The sequence below is a fragment of the Amblyomma americanum genome, chromosome 4 (assembly GCF_052857255.1).
Source record: "Amblyomma americanum isolate KBUSLIRL-KWMA chromosome 4, ASM5285725v1, whole genome shotgun sequence".
In the NCBI taxonomy this organism is placed as follows: domain Eukaryota; kingdom Metazoa; phylum Arthropoda; class Arachnida; order Ixodida; family Ixodidae; genus Amblyomma; species Amblyomma americanum.
In genome coordinates this window covers 118,484,029-118,503,379 of record NC_135500.1, presented here as the reverse complement: position 1 = coordinate 118,503,379, position 19,351 = coordinate 118,484,029, and the positions used below count along the sequence as shown (strand labels likewise).

The window sequence follows — 19,351 nt, the reverse complement described above, 5'->3', positions numbered from 1 at the left end:
AGGCCGACCGGGGTCCGAAGACCAGGCTCAGGCGGGCGACCCTGGCTGTGACGTTGAGGCCGAGCTTTCGGAGGGCGTTGAGGGGCGCGTAGCAGCAGTGGAGGGAAGTGGATAGGCCTGCTGTGTGGACCAAGCACCGGTGGGTCTGGTGCAGTATTCAACGGCTGACGCATGATGGACGGCGCAGCAGAGGGAACTAGGCGTGCCGTGGGTTGTGAGATTCGAGTAACTGTTGCCGGGTGCAGCTTCCCGGTACCCAGGCGGGCAGCTACGGAAGGCGCAGCGAGGTGCGAGGAGGCAATGGCTGCACGTAGCTGTTGGGACACGCGCACAGCCAGCCGTGTACTGGTTGGCTTGGACGCAACCGGCGAACGCACGATCGGCTGCCTTGCACTGGCGCAGAGCAGATCATGATGGGGGACGCCGGCGAGGTAGCGGCATTTGGAGGCGCCTTCAGCACCGCAACAGCAACCGGGGAAACGTCCGCTGGCCTGGTCAGCCTAAGCGGCTTGGTAGACGGCGGCTGATGAAGCTGCAGCGTGGTGGTGACCGGAATCTGCTGTAGACGAGAGGTTGTGTGCGGTGGGCTCCCGTCGAACTTGCGTTTGGCGGCGGCCGAGCCAGTGGTGTCAGGCGTCATTGAAGATTCTATCACTGCTGGGGAACAAGAAGAACCCACATAAGTGGCCTGGGTTGGCTTGAGGACGGGCGGTGGCACCGGTTCAGGGTTCAGAGCAGGGGTTCAGGGTGAGGGACGGTGCAGACGTCACCGGCTACGGTTAATGAGACAGACGCACAGTGGTGTCTGGACGCCTTGCGGAAAACAGGAGCTGCAGCGGTTGTCTCGGCTGTAACGGTGGCGCAGGTATGGCTTACGGCGTCAGATGTACATCAAGCGGCGTGGCACGATTCAAGCCGATTGTCCGGTGCAACTGAGCCGTGTTGAGTGTGCGTGTGGCTGGCGCCAGGAGGCAGAGTGGGCCGCGCCGGAGGCAGGGACGGAGGTGCCGACGACGTGTGCGTGGAATGCGGTGGGGATCCACAGGTCTAAGAACCAGTCGAAGAGATGGGGCTCTCGGCGAGTGGCACCTCATCCGGTAAGAGCGCGAGAGTACTCACTGGAATTTGCGAGAAAGGCTGAGCTGGAGCCGCTGTTGGAAGGGTGCTTTCGGCTGTGCTGGCTTCAGCTGCCCCACTATGCGGAGGATTGCTGGCAGCGGGGTGGCGGAGTGGAGCGCCGTAAAAACGGAAAAAAGCTTCTTTCAGTCCATCGAACAGGTGGTCGTCCGGCGGTGGAAGGTCAAGCTGGTCGAAAATGTTGGCGGGCAACTTCCACTTTACGAGGAGGACCGCCAAATCTGGGACGACACGCCGTTGACGTATAACCGGGCCTACACTTGCGCGAACCAGGCAGTGGGGCTGTGAGAGCAGAATGGCCACAGCTGTACTCGGGACGGGTCCTGGGGCGGGATCGGGCGCCACTCATCTTGGGGTAGGTCCATGGCGAGGCCGGAACTCGAAGGTACAGCTGTGGTGCTGCGGTTGTAGGAGCTTTCGGGCTGTCTTAGCTCCCCACGATATGGAGGTCGCCCAGGAAGGCGACCGCAGCCACATTTATTGAGGACTGCCAGAGAAGAGGCAGCAGCGGAGCGCAGCGGAGCGGCGGCGGCGGCGGCGGCGGCGGCCCCTGGCCAAGGTCGTTGTTGTTGTTATCCTAGCAAAAGATGGCACATACCGACGCTGGGGGATCGGCCAGGAATCGGATGGCTACTCACCTGTACTCAGGTAATAAAAATGAAAAGCAGGCGGGTCCCGAGCGTTCTCCCCAGCACGTGGTGGGGATACTTCGTCCTTTTTGGCATTTCACCACTGCCAGCCGCGCGGGTCGCTACAACTGTTTGCTTTTTCTTGATGTGTAATTAAGTTTCGTCAAAAGTGCCATTAAACCACTTGTTATCGTTTTCCCAAACTCCAAGTTCCGTCTTTCTTCAGCCCGAAGTTTCAGACACGCTACCAAATGGAGCCCGGGTTCGAGTTAGCCTGTGCACTACGACAATGTGCAATCTCAAGAGGCAGTCCTTTTTATAGGCGCGCCACTGTCAGCACCAGCCAACAGAAGCGCGCACTCAGCCATGTACAGGCAGGCGCGGCTCCAAAACGCCGCCTACAAGGCTAAAGATCCAAATAAACAAATTCTTTGCGCACGTACAAAAAATAAAATAAGGTGCACTACGGCGAAAGCTCCCGCGAAAGCGTCGCTCTACCGTGGCCGGCTGCGAATGCTCGCTGTCGACTTATCCAAATCGGCACTGGATCTTTCCCTGCGGTAGCCAGTAGGTTCTCGATGGTTCCTCAGTTCCCGTTGTTTCAAAGTCTTCTTCATGCGCTCGATGTTTTGTTCCCTAAAGACAGATGCGCATCTGTCAGCCATATTGGCACATTCGGCCGTGGTGCTGCGAGGCAGTGCTCGCAGCACAAGCAGTGAGGCAAACATCAGCCATCCAACGACGGCGCAACACACGTCTTCGAGGGCAAAACTCTGCAATAGCAATGCAACGGACGCCATGGTGGAGCTCTAACCACCAAATCCTTATATCCAGCCCCAGGATGCGCCGCGAACGGCCGTCCGAATGGTTCGATGCAGGGCGTGCCGAGGACTATCTCTCCGAAAAAAACAAAAAACACAGAGGTTTGGCAGACCCGAAAAGGTCCTGTTTTGCGACCAGGAAATTGAATTCGATGATGAAGCGCTACATACTCTGGAGCACGACAAGCACCGCGAAGCATACGCTGATAAACTGCTGAGAAATGAGTATGATCAGTACGTACAGCATCCCCGCTTAACTGCACCCTCTAAACAGCAAGGAGTAAGCAGGGAGTAAGTTGTCCTCTACCGCACTCCCTTTAATGAGAGGGAGCGCGAGGGTGTCCACTGACTCAGGGAGCTTTAGTTATGCGCATCTTCAACGTTTTCATCGTCATTGCCAACTTGCCCACAATGTACGCCGGCGGCACATTCTCCAGTGCCGCGTTTCTGCCGCAATGTTGCCAACGCCAAAGCATGCAGCGCACATCTCTCTGTCCCTACTGCAACATAAATTAATTGATGAAAAATACGGTGCGCAATATACGGCGCGAGAATGTGTTGCAGTTTAACGCTAGAAGTGTTGGGCTGCGGCGATAGCCCCAGGCAATAAAGAAAAAAAATTGCGGTGGTTTAGCTCTGGTTAAACCTGGAGTGACGCGATAGCTGCAGCTGGCCGAGTGGGACTTGGTCACGTGACCAATCACGTGATCAGTCATGGCGTCGCGCCGCCGGCAGCTGCTCCGCACCACGTCACCAGCCACGTGACAGCGTGGCTGCGCCGCCACGCTGAAAGCTCGAATTGCTACCGTAATGTAGCTATCGCTACAAAATGCGGCGAGAGCCCAGTGCTGTAACTCAGCGGCTTGTGAAGCTGTCCTGTTTGCGCTGCCGCCGCTTCGAATCTCAGTCGTGGATATTTACTTGATTTCTTTTTATTTATTACTTTCTCTTGGCACAAACTGACAAACACCGCAAGCATGCAAACATCGCAAGATCTTGCTCGGGGTTGATCCATCGGAATAGTGCCCTCGCACTAAAATAAACACCCGGCATACACTGCGTATATGACCACGTAGGTAGGAGATCATCACCATTGTAGGTTCTCGTTATTGTCCTTGTGAGCATGGAAGAATATAACGATGAAGGAGAGGAAGGAGGACTGGCAGAGAACAGCAATGTGACCTCCTGTGTACAGGGGCCTCTACAACACCTCCCGCGAGAACAAGGATACAGCTGGGACAAAAGCTGCGGCAGCTAAGCCGCCGAACTGAAAGAGACAGGAGAACCACGATGACGACACTCGGGCGTTTGAGCGTCAACTCAAAAGCTATCCTTTCGGCTTTGTATGTTCAGTGAGCGACATACTTTCGGAGATTCTATGAATTTCCCTGGTAGCTGTACCCTTAAGCACCTCATTCGTCAGTAACGTCACAGCCAGGCGGCGTTCAACGACCAGCTGTATTGCTGAAATTCACCGCATCATTTGTGGCCCTCTGGTGATTCCTTTTATTCAGATAACATGCTGCTGCCTCCTTACTCGCTGCTAATCTTAATAGTGCTTGTGAACGTATGCTTGTTGAAGTGACCTACGCGTGCCTCCTTACTTGATGCTGCTGAGAATGGAGTGTAGTCGATATACTGGGTGCTTCAGCGAACACTTTCAAAAATTTTCAAAATTAGGCTTTTGGGGGTAAGAATATAGCTTCTGCGTCATAGAATTACCAGTGTTGGCGGACACCAGAAAACCAGTGAATCGTCTTAAGTAGCAAGTTGGTTAATCAATTTTTAATAATTTACTTTTCTAACTAGCAGAGGTAGGCCCTTAGTTCTAATTAGAGGTTTGTAGCCGGTCATTAGCAAGACCAATATCAGTTTTTAGAATTTCGAAAACGCGATTACCCTTGGCGCTGTAGCTCGGCAAAATTTGGCTTTTTCGACTAGTTACTTGCACTGAAGTTACTTGTTTTGCCTGCATGCTTTCGAAAGCACACGTATTTTCTTACGATGCAGCCAACTTTTGTCGAGCCACAGCTGCGAGGATAATCGCGTTTTAGAGATTCTAAAAACTGATATGACTATTACTAACGACAGGCTACAAATTTCTAATTTCCACTAGGTGCCTAACTCTAACAGTTAAAAAGTTAATTATAAAAATTAGTTAATGAGCTTACTACTTAAGAGCACTGGTAATACTATGCCGCAAAAGCCATATTCTTACCCCAAAAAGCCTATTTTTGAAATATTTTGAAAGTGTTCGCTGCAACACCCGGTATATGTTTGCTTAGATAACATGTGCCTGCTTTTTACACGCTGCTACGCGCAACAATGGCGCATGTATGTCTACTCCCAGTGGGCACTGGAACTCCCACGGACGTACAACGGACGTCCTAAACGTCCACAAGACGTCCATGGGAGTTCCAGTGCCCATTGGGCCGAAATAACGGTAGCTCATTGCCCTACCTTTGAAGGAGGGCTTCATGGTAAGAAAGTGGGCGTATCTGTGATTATTTCGTTGCGGAGCTAGCCGCTCGGATGGCCGTTAGAGACATCAGCGAAAGCCGGTGGCAGTGAGTAGCTGGGCAAATATGTTCTTCGCAGTTGGTGGCCACGCATGTGTGCTTGGCCCGGATCCGCGCATCTGCCACACGGCGCCACATCGAGTGTGGGGCGGGCCGTCGGATCGTGTGGCGTTCGGCATTTGGTGGATTGTCGTGGTCGTCCTTCCACGGTGTCATTTTCAGCTGCGCCGCTGTTACAGTTTAGGAGCGTTCGTTTTCTGCCACTCCTGTTTACTTTTGCTGCCGGCGTGCAATTTTCAACGGTTGATGACGCCGCCAGAAGTCGGGTCGAAGCCTCATCGAAGCATGTCTCTCTCTCAGAGATCCGCTCGGCAGGACGCGTTCATTGATCTAAGCGACTTCATCGACCTGATCAGTCTCATTAGTATTAATACGAAAGCATTACATAGCTCTTCAGGAACGAAACCCGGCCCCGTTCGGACCAAGAAACGTGGTACCAAAACCTCATGGCGTCACCATCGTCCAGCATGACGTCAGCAGAATACCATAAGATAGTAATGGGTGATCATAGGCAATGAAGCAAAAGACATTAGAGGAGGCAGTAGTAGTTAGTGATAGGTATAGTTAGTGATAGTAAGTTATAGTGATATCTAGTGATGGTGTCAGTTTTGGAATGACAAAGGACGTTCCTAAGGAATGATGAGGGTCAATAATGACAAGGGCAATGATAAAGATGTTCAGGTTGAAGGTCTTTATGGTAAAGTCCTTTAGGTCAACAAACTTTAGAGTGAAGGCCTTCAAGGTAGATTCCTAGGTCAAAGGCCTTTGTGGTGAAGGCCATTAGTGTAAAGGCCTATAGGCCTAAGGATGATTTCGCATTCAAACCACGTAAGTAGTACCTTTAGTGCCCACCGTAACTTTTAAACCTCACAGACCTGATTGCAGCCGTGCGTTTCGCGTGCGCCCTGTGATTGGTCTTGAAAAGGTCGCACTGGATGCGATAATCTCCTGCTGGATGCGGAGCTTGACGAACATCGACGAAGAGGTGAATCGAAAGGAAAGCACTAGAACTTCCTGAATCACTTGCCTGTTCACGAATATTCCGTATTTGGCCGCACATCCATGGAGGACACAAGTATTCTGACCATTTAGAGCTGCTGCACTGCTTCTCATTCACTGCATGCACGGGGTGGTGGGAAGAAGCCAGCCCAATGGGTTTAAAACTACTTTCCCACAGTAAGTGAAGGTCGCAACTGCTCTCTCTACTTTTCCAATTCGACTATTTTCGTACTCGCATATTAGCCAAATAGAGTCTAATTATTTCGCTCATAAAGAGCGGAAAAAATGGGACTCCCCTTGGTTAATTGTCGTCTGTAAATCGGGCTTGCTGTTATTGTTATTATTTTTTTAGGAACTGCGTTCGATAATCCAGATTTTTTAATGCATGAAACTCATTATACGCCCACATTTTCATCTTCTTCTGTCCACCTTCCCCAGTCCACTTATCCGAGTCCGCACACTTCTGTGCATCGGTTCGGGGATGGACGGCGAACCCGGACTTCAGTTAAGCTCACCTAGTTAACAACCCACGTCCGAGCTCAACCATGTCTATATTGGAGTGCATATACCGCATGCACGGACGCGCTGGTAGCCAGGGCGCGAGGTTTAATGGGCAAATTGCATGTGGTGAGCTGCAAACTTTTTTTGCGAGTTTTTTACATATTAATGAAAGAGATTGTTGAGTTCTGTGGGGAAGACGTTTCGTTCATTTTGTCGAGGTGACATGATCAAGTCCGCGGTTTGGGGTCATCCCTAACAATTCGAAGTTTACCATGCAAAAGCCTCCCCGAAATATGCAGTACCAAGCGTGGCTAGGGAAATCAGATAATAGTGAACGCATTATGCCGCCTCTACAAGGAGGAATTTTTATAGAAAATTAAGGTATTATAAACGTCCCTATGTACAGGGTGTTCGTCCCGTTGATCGTAGTCTTGGTGTAGTTTAAATATCTCTTTTATGTGTTTGACGAAGAGTGTCCGGTCTGCTAATTTTATGGTTAGAACAAGCCCCCGGGACCCAAGGCAGACAAAGTTTGTTTTGCTGATTGCGGCAAGGAAATTTCAGTGCGCAAGCATTACAGCTTCCACTCAGCCGTTGAGTCGTTGTCTGTGCAGTCCCTGTATTGGCAGGTTGTGATGACGTCACAAGGTCATATCACCTAGCTGGCCCACCTGCCACCTAGTTTGCTTCTCTTGGGATTTTAGTGCGCTAGGCCTGAAGTCCTCACTCGCAGATTCCTCCTATGTTTGTCTGGTCCCTCCGCGACCTTGAAAAACTGGGTGGCAGGGTACGACCCGCCTGGGCCGCAGGTGGGCCGCCTAGATCTCATGCCTTTGTGACGTCATCACAACATGCCCAACGGACTGCGAGCAAATTGCCCACCACGGCAAGTGGCAGTTCAGGTAATGATTAATCGCGAGAGATTCCTCGGGAAGCGCGACCTGCGTCTCGCAAGCCCCGCCGGTGGCAGCACCTGCCAACGCAGGCCAGTGGCACATCGCTTAGCCACAGCACCACTGCGTCTGTAGTGGTACGAGGACTCCAGGGATCTATGAATCTAAGCTAGAGAATGACCAATGAGAGAATTAAAATCGAAATCTCATCTGGACTAACCATGCTAAATCGTCCGTTAATTTTATTTAGATTATGGACAATTCCATGAAATTCAGTTTTCCGTAGTTGCATACCCCGCCGCGGTGGCTCAGTGGTTAGGGCGCTCGACTACTGATCCGGAGTTCCCGGGTTCGAACCCGACCGCGGCGGCTGCGTTTTTATGGAGGAAAAACGCCAAGGCGCCCGTGTGCTGTGCGATGTCAGTGCACGTTAAAGATCCCCAGGTGGTCGAAATTATTGCGGAGCCCTCCACTACGGCACCTCTCTCTTCCTTTCTTCTTTGAAGCCCTCCTCTACCCTTCCCTTACGGCGCGGTTCAGGTGTCCAACGATATATGAGACAGATACTGCGCCATTTCCTTTCCCTCCACAACCAATTATTATTATTATAGTTTTATCTAATAGCTCAGCTTGTGCAACGCACACCTGCTGACGGCGTCACTACAACCATCGAGGGCAGGAACTCTCGCTCCCAGATTTCTTTGTCCGGTCGCGCAATATGCCTTGCGCCTGACCGGGATTTTAATTAGTGCCTTCTTCCTCAGGGCATTCACACGCCGGCCTACACGTTTCCCGTGGTTTGAGTCCAGCTGAACAACAATAACTTTGGGCAATAGGAGAACGCGGAAAGTTTTTGGTTACGACATAATACGCCGCTGCGAACGCTGTTTACATCGGACAAACGGACGAAATTCGTCGCGTAGCTCTGGCTGTAATAACTCGCCCGCCTGAACAACGCCAACTCTTGCCAATATGAGGATGCGGAAAGTTTTTGGTGACGACATAATACGCCGCTGAAGACGCTGCTTACATCGGACAAACGGACGAAGTTCGTCGTACAGCTGTGGCTGTAATTATTCGAACGCCATCGCATTTGTACTCGGCTCACTGAGTCCGACTATTAGCGTTCCTAGCCTGGGACTCGATCGGCGTTCCAATGCGGCTACATTCTTTCGCAGAGGGGCGGGCGGCGGCGCAACGTATTACGCTAGGAGAACGCTGACCGCTCCCGTGTTTATTTGCTCCCTCTCCCCACCCGTTGTTTCCTCCCGCTCTGCCGCTTCTGTATCAGCCGCCGCTGTGGCGGCGGCGACGCGACGAGGTCACGGCACAGACAACGCCTCCGTCAGCGACTTCGCGGAGCACCGGGTTCGGCCCTTGGCAGCCGAAGCACAAGCGGAGCGGCGGTTATCGCCTCCGCGTGTGTGGCGGCGGCTTCAATCAAGGCGACGCGGACCGGCGCCGACCGGCGCCGACCTTCGCTCACGACACTGGCTGTGGCCTGCATCTCGGGAGGAGGGTCGAGTTCGCGCGCCTAAAGCGTTTACCCGCGCAGCTGCCGGAACACGTGGCGGAGCTGCGTGGCACAACAGCTGCTGCTGCTGCAAGGCTTGCCTCGAGCCATGCTCCGGCGTGAGTAACGCCGGGAGAGTCGGAGAGAGAGTATGAGTGGACAGCTAATTGGGGCGGGAAGGGAGAAGTGTTTTGGCTCCGTCTTCAGAACACGCGCGGCTTCCCTTCCTCTTTTTGTAGGAACGAAGTGGTGCCGCTCATTCACCCGTTGTTTTGACTGCTTCGCGACTCTGTCGGCGTTCCTTTATTTTGTCCTCACATGGCGACTACCTGTTTGCGTCATTTTTTTTTTCTTTAGTCGGGGTTGGAGTGCTGATACACAGTGAGACGAACACGTGCCTGCATACCCCACTCATAAAAGATACCTTAGAAAAGGTGTGTAGGGCGGGGGGGGGGGGGGGGGGGGCACGGAGCCTCAATAAAATCAAACGACTTGTTTTGAAGTAATTTGAATCGTGAAATGTGGCGTCTAAGGAAAATAAGAGAAACGAATTGCGCGGCGTGTGCATATTGTCGGAAAAACATTGAAGTTTGTTGAAAAATTACCGTCCGGTGTGCTCTGTGACGTCATCGAGGGTCAGCGAGAACTCCATGGTTGGCATTATGCATACAGTTCTATCAGCAGACACTGGCGGCGGTTCTCTGTTTACTTGTTCGCTGTGCCCTAACAGCTAGTTATCTGCATTCTGCTATGAAATAATAACCACTTGCCTAACTGCAGCCACGTCGTCTTCCTTTCTTTTATCTCTATTTCATAAATACGTCCATGCCACTGATTCACCGCCAGCACATGTACAACGTCCCTCCTACTTATCACATAGATTACATAATAACTACAGCTATGCTCGCATTTATGGCAACACACATGCTTCCAACTTCTCGTCACTCGCGCGCGCCATCCGCCTCTGGAACGATCTTCCGGATTGCATCGGCCTGCAGAGCAACCATGACACCTTTCGCGAACATTTATTCAAGCACTTCGTTGGTAGCGCTTAGCACGTCATTTATGTACTCAGGATTCATATGAATTTGTTTTCAGGTACTTGAGACTCGGTTCTGCTCATGCGCAGCTATACTTATGTATGCCTGAAATGTTTTCTTTTTTGCTTTTGTATTACTCTTTGTGCATTTCCACAATTTTTGTTGCATGACGCATAGTTGCCTTGTACCTTTATCACTTTTACTGAATTGCGATATCTTATTATCTGAACTCACTCGTTTTTGTCTGTTTTGCTGCACTTTTACTATGCTTTTGATTTCTAACCTATTTTACACGAACTTCTGTATTTGACCCCCCCCCCCCCTCTACACAATGCCTCTCGTGAGGCCTGTAAGGTATGCGTAAATAAATAAATAAAAATACTCAATACTGAATACAAATGACGAAAACAAGAATACAACAAAGAGCTGCTGTATGATTTCCTCTCCTCTGCCCTTCCTCTCTTTTACCGCACTACATTTCATCATCGCTGTCCCTGCTAGCCGCAAATCAGTTGCTCAAGATAAATGCAGCAGTTTCTGTCTACATCAATCACCTCTTTTTTCCCCTTCTCAGTGTTTTGTTTTTATATAAACAATATAAACAAAACCACTATCACCAGCACTTCGTGACGCTTCTAGCCCATTCCGCATCGACTCATCATGTTTACATGTTTACAGACTCGCGTGGGGTTGCGGCAGCTGCTGATGAGGCCGTCAGTTGGGTGGCGTTCCATTCGCCTACGCGCCCCAGCAGATTTAGGGAAGCAAAACTCTCAAACTTCTTTTCACCGTCTCGTGACAAGGCGAAACTGAAGAAGAATAAAAAACGACTCCTTTTTACGGAACGCCCTTTTAGGGGCAGCCCGCCAGGTGTGGAAGTAAAAAGGGTGCAAGCTGTCCTCTGACACTTCCTTTTATAAAAGGGAGTGCTCTAGAGGACAGTTTACTTCCTTTTTACTCCGTTCTCTTTAGAGTGTATAAGCTGTGGCTGAACATTGTTCGCCCTCCGAGGCTTACCCGGCGCTTATCGGTCAGACCTCTGGACCATAGCGCACTCGTTTCCCACAAGGCGAAGGTGAGGGTTATCAGTTACGGCATGATAAATTGATAATACTATCGTACTACAACGACCGATTAGTAGACCTACAGAGGTGGCTAGTAGATTCATGAGATTAGAAAATGCACGGAGGAAGAGTAGCCGCAGTTGGCGCAGCGAAGAGTGAATTTGAGGTCAGTAAGAGGCCTTTTCCTTGTAGTAGGCTCTACTGGTATTACGATGAGATGATGATGATGATGATGATGATGATGATGATGATGATTGCGAATGGGACGAGCTACGACGTTTACCACAGTGAAAGCCTCATAGAGAGCTATCGCTGCGAAAGGAGCACAGGTACTTACTTCTCTGTCAGCTTGGTCGACGCCGCCGTGCCCTGCTGACAAAAGGCTATCGTTGTCAGTCCCTCGGCCCCGGAAACTGTATGGTGGTCGCCGGCGAGCCCGAAAAAAACTGATGACGACAGGCTGTTTACTCGCGAGCTCCGGTATCGGGTGTCGGGAACGAGATTGACGGGCACGTGACTTTGGGGCGGAGGTCATGTTGGCAGTATAGGCCTTGACCACAGCGAGCAGATGGGCATTATCGCGTACAGTCATGATGGGTGAAATCACTTCCGATTTGCAGTGACTGACTTAAACAGATGCAGATGTTTAGGGCGGCTTAAACTCGTCGACTCAAAACACATAGAAGATTCTTGTCAGCTGAGATTGGTGGTGCCAATCTTAACAAGCATGAAACACGTGCAATAGAGCTCGTGCAGCTGCTTTAACTATCACGACGTGCTGGGGCGACCCTTGTGAAGCAAGACAAGAAATCTAATTATTTCCTTGCACGTTCACTGGCGGAAGACGGCAGCGACTCACCACGAGTCGACGCTTATAAGTTTGTTCGTTAAGAGTCACGAAATTATTGGAGTGACTGCTCGTCTACGCATATGCCTGTGGTAAGAAACGATTTTGTGGCAGCAAGAAGCGTGTATTGCTGTAATCGGAAGATGGTATTATCCAGACGCGAAGGGCAAAGAAAAAAAAATTTTGTTGATGATGATGATGATGGGCCTTAATGGCGCAATGGCATCTGTGGCCAAAGCGCGCCATGGCCCAATGTTATTTCGACTACTCGAGGTGTGCTCAGAAACCCATTTCCCAAGCATTTAGCTCCAGATAAGGCAGACACCAGGGCAGAGTAAAGCAAGCAAAAAAGAAAAAAAATATTCTTTTGTTGCCTTGATGCTTCTGATCGCATGGTCCATCAAGAAGAACGTGATGAGTGCCGAGGAACATCGAGAGGCTGTAAGTCTGTAACTATTCCTACATGTGTATGAAGTTGAAGTTTATTTTTGCAGCAAAGTGTTGCGAGGAAGGCCAGGGAAAAAACTGTATAAACAGTTTGAGGGATCCTGACTTCCCCTTTACACAGCAGTATTGACGGTGGCGGAAGCACCAGAACAAAGAAAAGATAAAGGAAAAAATGGTAACGTCATGCAAGCATGTGCATCATATAATGCATTTATATACTTGTAAATACAAATAAATATCAGAATGCAGCACGCAGAGAAAAAAAAAAGACTACAGGAAGGGGGGGGGGGGGGGGGAAGGGGTGCTCACGACAGTAGCAACATAAACATACATGAATCTTTGTCGCAATTCTTGTAGAGAAACGTCGGACAAGTCAAGATTGTCACAGCAGTGCGGCTGGTTCAATAACTTAGGTAAAGTGCATTCCAACATCTGATGGCCATAACTGGTACGATATATGTCTTAACATTACAAGGCTCTATGCTGCACATATATCATACACTGTTTTGTTTTTCTCTAAACCAGCCAGATTAATCAACACGTCATCGTTTTTCATTATTGCCAGTTTACATTTATGACACAGCCTATAGTCATATATGCATTTTATTGGTATAATGTTGTGGTTTTGGAAAAGATTTGCGGTGTGCAAAAAATATGACATTTTACTTACAATGCGCGATTCGTTTCTGTAAGACAGTAAGATTATTAAGATTTACTGCTGTTGTTGGCCACCCGAGGCATCCGTAGTTAAGTACAGAAGAGAATAAAGAGTTGTGGAGTAATATGTTAACCTCTGTAGGAAAATTAAAGCAATGACGGCGCATGATACCGGCTGTTCTGGAAAACTATGTAGCTAATGTGGACAGTCCATGGCATATCGTCTGCAAAGTAGACGCCCAATGTTTTTACAGACTGTACGAAATCTACTCTGGTATTGTTTAATTCAATCAGAGGAAACGCGAAGTGTTTACGACGCGGGTGAAACATGACCGCTTTAGTTTTATTAACATTAGTTTGTAAATAATTGTTAAATGCCCAAGCATTTATTGTTCCCAAGGTTTTGTTTGCTCGGTCGCCAAGGTAATCAGTTGAAGTACCAGAAAAAAACAGACTAGTGTCGTCCGCATAAATTATGTACTTGGCAGTTCTGTCGACGTGGACAATGTCATTAACATAGAGAACAGAAAGAAAGGAGCCCAAAATACTTCCTTGTGGAACGCCAGGAACTACCGGTTTCAGCTGGGAACATTCACCAGCTATACCAGCGAACAGGGACCTATGGCGCAAATACGAAGAAATTAACAAATGGGCGTTGCCTCTAATGCCATAATGATCCAATTTATCAAGCAAAACAGAATGATTATCTAAATAATACACTTTTGAGAACTCTGAAAATAATCCGAGTACCAGATTTTTTTACTCAAAGTTTTGCAGTATGAACTCTTTCTGAGCAAGAAGGGCTAATTCTGTCGATTTGTTTTTTGCAAAAGCTATACTGAGCAGTAGTAACAATGTTATATCTATCAGTGAAAGACGACAGCCGTTTTATAATAACTTTTTCCAAACCTTTAGAAAAAACAGGCAAGATAGATATAGGGCGACAGTTTCCCAATTCATTTTTGTTCCCTTTTTTAAACGCTACTATAACTTTCCCTGTCTGCATAAGACGCGGAAAAATGCCAGACAGCAAACACAGATTAAAGATATGGGCAAGGCAAGGCGCAAGAAAATCGATAGCAAACTTTATGCGATGTATCTGCCAACCTGACGCGTCTGTAGCCTTACTGTTATTCAGTCATTGAGTCTGATCGGTACCTGAAATTAGCGCGAACTAAACGAGGTAGCACTGCTTGCATTCCGCAAGTGCTTGCAAGCAGAAATGGAAGAAATCATTCAGGCGTTGTCATCATCATCATGATCATCTACGTATAGCGGGCGCAGCCAAACTACGGCCACTGAGAAGATAAAGACCGTTCATACCAATCGACCCTTTCTATGATTTCAAAACCTTTACAAATTTGTTTCTAGCGTTGTAACTGACGTAATAAGAGCAGCAAGGACATCGATTTTTCTTCTCTTTTTGTTGACATGATCGCACAAAATTTCTGTATAGTTCTCACAGCAGCGAGCAGAATTAAGCGCCGGCGATGAAAACAATGCAACAAAAATATTATGAACGCATATAAGAAAGAATCAGCCCTCGAGAGCTTGCTCTTGCTGAAACAAACCCCGATATATAGAACCTTACTCCAACGAAGATATGAGCAAAACGCGTTTTCTTCGCTCGTTCGCACGTAGCGATCGAAAATGTCACCGATCCGTTTAACCGCGAAGCATAAACACACCACCAAAGCAGTGCTTCGACAAAGCCGCACGGTCCCGTTCGCGCAGAAGCCGGGTGTGTGGGAGGCCGTACGAATATTGATCGGCGCATTTGCACTCCTTGAGCGATGGGCTGGCGGTCCCCGGACGCCCAGTGCAAGGCACCACCGGCGTTGGCAGTTCGCCTTTGAACGATGCGTGAAAAGAGAGGAGTTCTTTCAGACTCGAAAGGAACTAACTCGTCGTCGAGCCGGCCTCATAATTCATCTCTTAGCGGCGGCATTGAAGCCGTTCGTTGCTCGCCGGCTGGAGTATGACGTCTCGAGTTCTAGCCCCGAAATTTCCCCAGGTCGTCCCTAGAGGATACGAGGGGTAAGGAAGCGCCATCTAGGTTGAGCGGAGCGCAACAGCGCCCGGGCTTCCCGATCGAAGACGAGCCCCTCCCCGACGATTTAGCGCTTTGTCCTGCGGCGCCTCTGAAGAAGGCCGACGGTAATCCAGACCGCCTCTTTTCCGCCCGGAAGTTCAATCAACCGAGACGCCGGCGGACTTCGCCACATGTAGTACAGTTTTTGAGGTCGTACACTACATGGCCGCGCACGCGGAATGCGCGCGCTAACTACCCGCGATGTGCACTTCCAGTCAAGAAGGGAGTTAAGTGTGAAATGTTTGTGTGTGAGTGTGTGTTGGGGGTAGTGAGTGTGAGCGTGGGCGAGTGAGTGAGTATGCCTGGAAAACAACGACAGCCAAAAGAAGACGCGGACAGATGCTAGACAAAGAATTTGAGCACAGAAAAAAAAGAAAGCCTTTTTTTTTAGCGAAATTTATTGCCCCAGGGCATCAATGATGGGTGAAGGTCTGATGAATGATGTAGTAGAGATTAAATGAATGGGAAAAAGTTAGCTGATTTGATGAAGTCCATTAAAGAACGATGGTACGGTCCCTGCGTCCAGGCAATGTACGAAGCAGGGTTGCTTGGTGAAAGAACTGCTACCATCAGGTGCCGGATTCTTGTAGGCCTGAGAGCTGGGCAGTCCCACAGTAAGTGATGAATGTCGGCCTCAATGTCCTCTTCTTTACATATCGGACACCCTAGCCGAGGAAACAATTCTCGGTACTGAGGCCGAAACAGCCTTTTCTTCCCAGTTTCCTGTGTACGCCTTCTTTTGGATAGCGTTATTTTCCTTTCTTCTTTCACTCCCTCCTTTATCCCTTCCTTGACTGCGCGGTTCAGGTGTCCAACGATATATGAGACAGATACTGCGCCATTTCCTTTCCCCCCAAAACCAATTATTATTATTATTTTCCTTAATTCAATGCACCACCTAGCCCAACGACATGTATTACTAGATTGCTTGGAACGATCAGAGCCGTGCTCCTCCCACCAACTTGAATATATAAGATGTCAGTGCACACCCTCAAAGTATGAGAGCGCATTTTCCCAAAGACCTGTTGGCATGCCACTTGCTTCGTTTCCCGGGAGGTTCCCAGGGTTATTTTATTTTTACTTTTTTGTTAGTGATGAGTGTGAGTAGAGTGAATGCGAAAGAGAGAATGGCAAAAAGGAAGAGAGATACATATAGAGACCACGCGCAAGACAAACGCACCTCCCACTCACCCCTCCCCTAACCAGACAAGAATTTTTGAGTGCTGGCGGAGTTTTTTTCGTTACCATAGTTTGGTGCAATTTGCTGCAAACGTGGCGTGCTGACGCAGGCGTATGTGTAATGTTTCCGCAAACATCGAAAGAGTTGAGGCGTATACCTCTGATGCAAGACACAGTGACAGCCGTTATCGCTTCTTATCAGCGTGTCGCATGAGCAATCTCTTGATAAGTCGGCAAACAGACTCCTGGCAGCTGTTTCCATGCGCCGCCATAAAGGGAACTGTAATCTCCTCCGCCGCCTTCTTTTTATGCCTTGCCGCCGTGTTGTGACAGCCTCTGAACTGTCTCGTTTTTGTGCCTCGACCCCTAGGGGTCATTTCTGCACCTGACGTCAGCTCCTCCTACCTGGCCAGCTGCTGATAGCCTGAATTGCCAGGTGTCCACCGCGTCTCAGTACCTCGCAAAACAGAACAAGAAATCACGCAGTTATCAACCCTTGACCCTTGTGTGCATTAGCGATAAGCATTTACGACGGACGCAAAACCGATAAAAATGATTTGCCTTGCTGCGGCAAGTAATCCAAGTCTTGGACAAAAATTTTGAAAATTGTAAGATTGTAATATGCTGTTGCGGAAATATTGAAGGCGATGGTCCATTGTTCCGATGTGTAGTAAAATCTGCCTTATAAAGTTCTTCAGTAGCTCGCATCGAGCAATTAGGACTGCCATGCAAAGACCAATGCGAAACGCTTTTGACGATAGCAAAAACGTAAGCAAAAAAAAAATTCAAGCCAGTCGACGGGAGATCCGCGGTTATATCGACTGTTATATTGAAATCTTCGAAGATAGGAGAAAAAATGCGTTCATAAACGATTTCCCGCGCAAAGATGCTTTTGTCCAGAATTGTTGGGTAGGTCCCTGATATTCGCATAGTATAAAGAAGAAGAAAATTAAAAACAAGCTCGATGTGCCGTTTTATGAGGCCAACAATAACAACAGTTTATAGCATCCTGACTTCTATCGCCGCTCTGTATACCATTTCCGCTCATGAAGCTTTCAGTGGCATTTTTTTTTACTTCGGAGCCGCTGTGAAACTAGCGCTTCAACATGTCTTTCTACTAGTGTTCCAGAGTGTCGATATGCAGCCATCGCGGCGGCTCGGTGGTTATGGCGCTCGGCTGCTGACCCAAAAGACACTGGTTCGATCCCGGCCGCGGCGGTCGAATTTCGATGGAGGCGAAATTCTAGAGGCCCGTGTACTGTTCGATGTCAGTGCACGTTAAAGAACTTCAGGTAATCGAAATTTCTGGAGCCCTTCACTTCGGCGTCCCTCATAGCCTGAGTCGCTTTGGGACGTTAAACCCCCATAAACCCATCTTGTTATCGCACATCAAGTTCACGAAAGGCCGTGAACAGCAACGAGAACTGTCCCTCTGTGAGTAGTCTGTCTTTGTTTTTCACTATTTGCACATCGAACTTGCAGAAAAGCATTGCATACCGAACCGCGCTTGTGCTATCAAAGATACCGCTGTTTCTTAGATCTCAATGCTAGACGTCTAGATGTTAGACACTGATTATAACCAACTTTCCTTTCGTGAGATTTTTTTTTCTTTTTTTGCTGCATAGCACGTACAGCATGAGTCGGAAACCATGCCCAAATACTATGCCAAAGGCTATGCATGCCCAAACGAAACTTAATCACGCATGCATATACGGATATGAATTGTGCGTGTTTGGGTGGTGTGCCTCATTTCATTCCCTAAGTTACTTTAGGCACTGTATTCGGGCACAAACCATTGACGCCACTGTCGCTACTGTCACGCGTTCAACGTCAGCGCAACCGGTGGTCAGACAAAAAAAAATAATTTCTATTGTTGACTTCCATTCCATCTTCGCATGTTTGAGGAGCCGGTTGAGTACTTCCATCCGGTTCCCTCCTTAGCAGTACACATTTAAAAAAACCCATATGTTAACGAGGGCGGTTCCACCAACAGCATGCTGGTATTCACAATGCCGGCGGCGCGACAATATTTAGTAGTGGGCCAAACAGCTGCTTCTATCGCTCACCTTACAGGACCGGCCGGTTACGAAGGAGGAGCAAGCCGCGCCGCACTTGGCTCATTCAGAAAGGCTGGAGAAGCGCGCGCTCCGTGCCTCCTTCCGTTCTTGGCTGTCGCCGCTGCTGTCGGGGCACGCGGGGGGTGGGGGCTGTGGATCGGCGCCGTACAGCCTTTGACTCCCCGGGGTCTCTGCCCCTGCGTCGCTGGCCCCGAGTCTCTGGGCACTGGTCCTCTTTTCTCTTTGTTTTCCGTTCGCTCTGCCCCTCCGGAGAGCACTGTCCTAAAAATAAATCTGTTCCTGCATGTGCCGCTTGTTCCGCGCTGCACCATCCGGCTCCTAGGTACTTTCTGGGGACAGGTTGTCCCTGGGATGAGAAGAGATTCGACCTTTCTAGGGAACCCGCGAGTGAGGCTTCGTTGCCCTCTTGTATGCGCTGTGCTGACGTGATGTTTTGGGCGCATCGTTTACGCGGTGGTTATTAACATTTTACATCGAAATACTGCGAGCTAAGATTTTTTTTCTCATCATCATCATTATTTTATTTTATAAAACCAATACATCAAAACTTTATTGGACCCATAGCCAACTCGGCTAGTGAAGGGTCCAAATACATAATATTCACTAAAGAATGGCACATTCAAAATACATGTACAAAAAGACGTGAGGTGCTACAATAGCGGCATTGCAAATATGTTAAGCACATACATATTATGAAAAACAACAAAAGATAGGTTTATGAATGTACAAAACCAAGCACGAACGCACTCAGTCCCACAGTTCTGGGCAGACAAGAAAAACGTCTTTCAATAATGCCGAAAAATTATGTTTGAGTTTGATGTCATCGGGAATCTCATTCCATAACTGGGCACCATTGTACTCTAATAGCCTTTGAC

General features: G+C 48.9%; 1 protein-coding gene across 3 annotated transcripts in view; it reads right to left on the bottom strand.

Moving 5' to 3' along the window:
- Positions 1-19,351, bottom strand: part of LOC144128269 (kelch-like protein 8) — a 76,677-nt gene that overhangs the window by 34,257 nt on the left and 23,069 nt on the right. Inside the window, exon 1 of one of the 3 annotated variants that reach the window (XM_077661550.1) lies at positions 18,465-18,800. The exons of 1 other annotated variant lie outside the window; for it this stretch is intronic. The gene's annotated coding sequence lies outside the window, so the exon portion shown is untranslated. Of the gene's footprint in view, positions 1-11,513; positions 11,594-18,464; positions 18,801-19,351 lie in introns of those variants that run through there. One more of the 3 variants, XM_077661552.1, reaches the window with a different exon arrangement.